The sequence below is a fragment of the Pan troglodytes genome, chromosome 1 (genome assembly GCF_028858775.2).
Source record: "Pan troglodytes isolate AG18354 chromosome 1, NHGRI_mPanTro3-v2.0_pri, whole genome shotgun sequence".
Taxonomy (NCBI): domain Eukaryota; kingdom Metazoa; phylum Chordata; class Mammalia; order Primates; family Hominidae; genus Pan; species Pan troglodytes.
In genome coordinates this window covers 11,219,302-11,225,803 of record NC_072398.2, presented here as the reverse complement: position 1 = coordinate 11,225,803, position 6,502 = coordinate 11,219,302, and the positions used below count along the sequence as shown (strand labels likewise).

At 38.8% G+C, this 6,502-nt stretch overlaps 1 pseudogene; it reads right to left on the bottom strand.

The window, feature by feature from the left end:
- Positions 1-546: 546 nt before the first annotated feature.
- On the bottom strand, positions 547-2,327 carry LOC112208341 (NADH-ubiquinone oxidoreductase chain 5-like; annotated as a pseudogene).
- Positions 2,328-6,502: the final 4,175 nt, after the last annotated feature.

Genomic DNA, 6,502 nt, shown 5'->3' with positions numbered 1-6,502 from the left:
AATAGCATATGCTTTATTTTTATTGAGTATTCTCTTGGTTATAGGGTTTGTAGGTTTTTCTTCAAAACCTTCTCCTATTTATGGAGGCTTGAGTTTAATTATTAGTGGTGCTGTGGGTTGTGGTATTGTGTTGAATTTTTGTGGGGCTTTCATGGGATTAATAGTCTTTTTGATTTATTTGGGTGGTATAATGGTTGTTTTTGGTTATACTGCGGTAATAGCTATTGAGGAATACCCGGAAACATGGGGATCAAGTATTGACATTTCAGGGGATTTATGATTAGGATTATTAATGGAGTTGATGTTGGTTTGGTGAATAGTTGAATACGATGGGGTTGTGATCACAATTAATTGTTATAGCTCAGGGAGTTGATTAATTTTTGAGGGGTAGGGGGACGGGTTGTTGCATGAGGATCCTGTGGGTGTGGCTGCCATGTATAGTTATGGATGTTGATTAGTGGTAGTTGCTGGTTGATGATTATTTGTTAGCATTTATGTCGCAATTGAAATTTCTCGGGATAATAGATTAGACTATTAACAATAGGGTTAGAGGGATGGAATAAAAAAGGAGAGAAAGTAGAGTTTAATTGGGCCTTTTTGAGTAGATATGGTAATGGAAGTTGAAACTTGGGTTTGTGAAATGGACTTTGGCTTTTGGTATGGACTTTTCTAGTCAAATTAGGTCTAGTAGAAGTAAAGCCAGATTTTGGTTTGTGAATAGGCTTGAGTGGGGGATTGAACGGTGAATTGTGAGTGAATAAAATCCTAGTATATTAGAGAAGTTGAATGTCTGTAATGGGAACCTTAGTTTAAGATTATTAGTTATGAGATTAAGCTCTATTGCTAGGAAGAGGCCTAGGGTGGTCACAGCTAGGGCTGTGAACTTTAGGTGAAGTGGTATGGTTGTTTGGGGAGATGAAACAGGAATAATACTGTTGGTGATGAGGAATCCAGCGAAGATGCTACCGATTTTTAGGCACTTAGTTGGGTTAATTAGGAATGGATTATTTTCGTTAATAATAGAGTTATGAAGCGAGTCTGTCCTATTAGAGTGAAGAATACAGATACTATAGACAGCTGTTAAGGAGGTGGCAATAAGAGTAATAGAAAGGGCTCAGGCGTTGGTATATGAGGTGTTTACGGTTTCGATAATAAGGTCTTTAGAGTAAAAGCCTGTGAGGAAAGGCATACCAGTAAGTGCAAGGCTACCAATAATAAAGGAGGAAGAAGTAAAAGGTAGAGTCTTGAATAGCCCTCCTGTTTTTCAGATGTCTTGTTCTTCATTGAGGTTATGGATGATGGGCCCTGAACATACAAATAATATAGCTTTAAAAAAGGCGTGGGTGCAGATGTGAAAGAATGCTAGGTGCAGCTGATTAATGCCAATTGTGGCTATCATAAGGCCCAACTGGCTTGAGGTGGAAAATGCTATGATTTTTTAAATATCATTTTGCATTAGAGCGCAGATTGCTGTAAATAAGGTAGTAGTAGCCCCTAGACAATAACGTGAAGGTTTGGATTAATAGGTTATTTTCTATTAAAGGGTAGAGACAGATGAGTAGGAAAACACCTGCTACAACTACAGTGCTGGAGTGGAGCAGGGCTGAGACTGGGGCTGGGCCTTCTATGGCGGATGGGAGTCAGAGATGGAGGCTGAACTGAGCTGACTTTCCTGTGGCTGCTAAGAGAAGGCTAATTAATTGAAGGGGCCAGGGGTGGGATTTAGAATAAATGCTTGTTGAAGCTTTTCATGTGTTGGAGGTTAAGAGAAATCATGCTATAGCTAAAATAAAGCCAATATCTCTGATGCAGTTATACAGAACTGTCTGGAGGGCTGCTGTATTACCATCTGCTCGGCTATACCATCAGCCAGTTAGTAAGAAAGACATGATTCCTATGCCTTCTTATCCCACAAAGCGTTGAAAGAGGTTGTTGGCGGTAACCAGAATTAATATTGTGATGAGGAAAATAAGTAAATATTTAAAAAATTGATTAATGTTAGGGTCTGAGTTTATGTATCATATTGAGGATTCTACAATAGATCAGGTAACGAATAGTGCTACTGGGATAAATATGGTGGAAAAGTGGTCTCGTTTGAAGCTTAGTGAGAGTTTAATAATTTGAATAGTTATTCAATGTCAGTTTGAGGTAATGACTTGGTCTATACATATAAACATTGCTGTGGGGATGAGGCTAATGATGAAGGCGGATGCGATAGATATTTTTACGTAATTTGGGTATGAACCTTTTTTGCAGGGATTAATTAAGGTGATAATGATTGGTAGGCTTAAGGGGATTGGGGTTATTATAGTAGTGGAAATATACATATTTGTTACTTTTATTTGGAGTTGCACTAATGTTTTTGGTTCCTAAGGCCAACGGATGACTAATCCTTTAAAAGTTGAGAAAGCCACGTTGTTAGGCATGGGGGCACGAGTTAGCAGTTCTTGCATACTTTCTTGATTGAGAAGAAGTTGTACGCTTCTATTATTAGATCCACAGTCTAATGTTTGTGCTCGGTATCATACCATATTGTCTGGGAGAATATGATACGTGAAATGCTGTCCTTACCTGTAAGGATCCAGGTTTAAAAAATTATCATACATTAGTGAGTAGCCTGATGTAGTATACATTTTAGTGTCTTATTGCAGTTGAAAAGATATGTTATTTATAAATACATCATTCACAATGTAAATCTTTTCGGTTAAAAGAAAGGAAAGTCAGGGAAGGCTTTGTGAAGGATGTAGATCTTGAGTCAAACAGATACATAATGATATACATAATAATAGACTATTTTAAAGGACATGGACTTAGAACTCTCAAAATAATTCCCAAAGTAAACCCTTAAGCCTATCATTTCAAGCCCTTCCAATTGATAACCACATTTTTTATTTGTGGCTTATGTTAATGAGTTAGTGGAATATATATATATATATATATATATATTTTTTTTTTTATTTTTTTTATTTTTTTTTATTTTTTTTTTTTTGAGCCGGAGTCTCATTCTGTCGCCCAGACTGGAGTGCAGTGGTGCGATCTCGGCTCACTGCAAGCTCTGCCTCCCAGGTTCATGCCATTCTCCTGCCTCAGCCTCTTGAGTAGCTGGGACTACAGGCGCCCGCCACCACGTCCGGCTAATTTTTTGTATTTTTAGTAGAGACAGGGTTTCACCATGTTAGCCAAGATGGTCTCGATCTCCTGACCTCGTGATCCGCCTGCCTCGGCCTGCCAAACTGCTGGGATTACAGGCGTGAGCCACTGCGCCCGGCCAGTACTATATTTTTATATAGTTGGTTCTGGACATCATTATGTCTCATTTATTAAAGTTGTCAACTTTTGAAAGTCAAAGCAGAAACTTTTTATTGTGTCCTAAAATTATGGATGCTTTGCCAGGCCTGAATAATGGTTCCAGTGCAAATTGTCTCTTCTGATAATCTCTTCTCATTGAGATTTCTTAGAAGGCAAAAGATTGTACTAGAGCTGCAGTTTAAGCCATTCACATTTCACCTGCTTCAATTCCTTCGCCTTTAATTCCAAATCATTTTATTTCCTGCAGCCAAAACGAGTCTTTGAACTTTGCAGTCTTTAATCAGGAGATTCATTATTCCAGAAACATGCCTAGGTTTATGATTAAAATAAGTCAGGCTGCACACTTTTCATTTTTCCTGTAAGAACCCAGCAGCAGGCAGTAAAGAATCTGTCAAAGGTTTGCTTCTTTTAACAAGTATGGAAGCCAGCCACTTCAAGCCCTGAAGCTGTTAGAGGAATTCTAGGCGTAATGAGTTTATGCATTAAACTTTTTTTTTAAAGTACAGAAGGATTCTAGGCAAACTTTGGAATCCTACTGTTCTAATGGCTTCTCTCCCTAGTTCAGTAGCTTTCAATTTTTAAAATTTGTGTCCATGTTACCTTGTGACTGAAGGGGACACATGCACAAATAACTGAAAATAGAGTTTCATGATCTAACACCTTCATTCACTTCATGGGATATACTTGGTATTTTTTATATTCCTTTCTCTTGTAATAGGTTCATTTAAAAAATGAAACTGATTTCACAATATACTAAAGGGTTGTGGCTTGCAACCTGAAAATGCTGCTCTGTAAGAACCCACAAGGTCCCTTCCAGGCTTCATGGTGTTAGAAGAACATTGAATCATTGTGCTAGGCGGGAGAAACGTCGGTCAGAAGTTGAAATTTACCACTAGTTGGCAGCAAAAGAGTATCATAGCTTCCAGCCACAAAGGTAGGGATTTGGACAGGGCATTAGGAAGAAGAGGCAATGTAGGCACGTTTTTTCGTCCAAAGTCTCAAACCTTTGGCAGCGCTACAGATTTTAGCTCTCCAAAGGTCAAGAAGAACTCCCCTGGAAGATACGTGCTTCGGATCATGCCATGCAACATATCATTAGGCTTTTAAAAAAGTTATATTTCCTAAATCAGCTGGCTTTTATAACTTATTGCTAAGGGGGAGAATGCACGTAACAAAACAGTGAATATAATGTGATAATGTTTTGTGGAAAATAAATATATAGGCAAAGAAACGTATGTGTGTGTGCCTGTATGATGCATATGTATTTTTTCTATTTTTTTCTATTTTAATGAGAAAAATATTATTATTAAAACTACAGATATTTACATATTACTCTAACTCAATAAGGTAGGTCTAAGTTTTTAGCACTGTGTGACATTCTGTGGGGAATACAAAAAGAAGCCTCAATTGTCCAGATGGCGCTACTTCTCTGTCTTCAATAGAGATGCAACAAGGCGTAATGAAAAGAAGAACTAAGTTCTAGTACTGGTTTGGAATCTAGTCAGTTGTGAAGTGTTTAATATGTGGGCTCACTCAACCACTGACCTTGGTTGTGGATGGTGTGAGGTTGATCCTTTCCTATCCAATCCCCTCGTGGTCATCAGCAGAAAGGCTGTACAGTCTTTCCAGGGGAAACCCAGAGTTTTCCACGGTTGGGCATTTTATCTTTAGTCATAAACTTAGGTAAAACTTAGTGGCACATGTGGAGTCAAATCCTGAACTTTGCCTCATTCTCCCCTTGTAATACCAATGAATTTAATGGCTCACACAGGATTTATGAGTTCGGAGTATCAGGTCTGTGTACAACTGACTCAAATCACTGATCTTTCACTTTTGCTTACTTTAGTGTTAGAATCTGGGAAGGTTGTGCAGTGGAACCACTCACTTCAAAATATCAAAGCGTTTGACAAGGTTATTACAATCCAAAAACTGGGCTTAGCTGAATCTTAACAGAGCAAATCTACTTTGCCCTCTGGTTTTTACATGCACCCTCTTATAACATTAGCTTCAGATGATTGGCATGGTGAGCAGCTACTAATATATTCTTGCCAAGTTACTATCTATTTAGGGAATCTTTAACACAGCTGTATGACACAAAACAAGTTAATGCCTCTGTTAAGGCCATTAGATGGGACTCGACAGTGTCTATCCAGAGAATCTTTCAGGCTATGCTGTTGATGTAATGCGCCATATTGGTTCCTTGGGTGTAGTCAGGGTTTATAATGCCAGTTTGTATATAGGAATCACATAACATACTAATCCACGTGAGAAGAGTGACGGCAGGTACTGATGAATCCCAGGAGCTTTGCTGAGTGCAAGTAGTCGATGTTTGACCAAGATGCACTTTAGGAAGGTGGCGATGTGTGAAACTGAAATGCTCTACCCCTTTTCCCAGGCTGCCTTTTGACAACAGAAGTGTTTGGATCTCTTAGCCCTGTGTTCCTGTGGTGCTACACGTCTCCATATGCATGTTATTCCCCTTCTTGTGTTTGTGCTGACAACTGCTTCTTCATAGTCTTAGGGCTCAGAAAAGGATACCGCAAAATGAATGCCTCAGCAGCAGCCTCAGAAACAAAAGTTTCTCTTTGAATTTCTCCTACCCTCCTGTCTCTGGTCCCTTGTGCTGCCCTGGGGCCAGCCATAGAAACTAGAATCTTTCCCCCAGGTAGGTCAGAGAAACCAGAACCCCTTTTACCCAAAATCAGCCATAAAACCGAAAAAATACTACTCCAACTTTCCTCCTGCCTTTCTGTGTTAAAAAAAAAAAATGGCCATAAGGAAACTGTGTGACCCACCTTGTTTGACTGTAGGTCATCAGACCTCCCTCTCCACTCCAGAGACGATCCTGCCCCATACCCAGAAGGAAGGATTGCACAGAGGCTAAGAAGAACAGAGACAGAGAGGACTGGCTGGGTTCTCCACTCATTCTATTGCTAATAATAATAATGCTGAAGCATTTATATCCGCTCTACATTTTACAATTTATATATTATACCCCCTTTTAAATTTACATATTATACCTTTTGAAATTTATATATTATATCCTTTTTGTCCAAGCATATTTCAACACAGCTGTCCATACTTTGTTGAACCTAAGCATAAAAACGAACAGTTTCCGTTGTATCACTGGGTCTTCATTCTGAAGGCTCCCATTTCACATAAAACTATGATTAAATACATTTGTGTGTCTTTT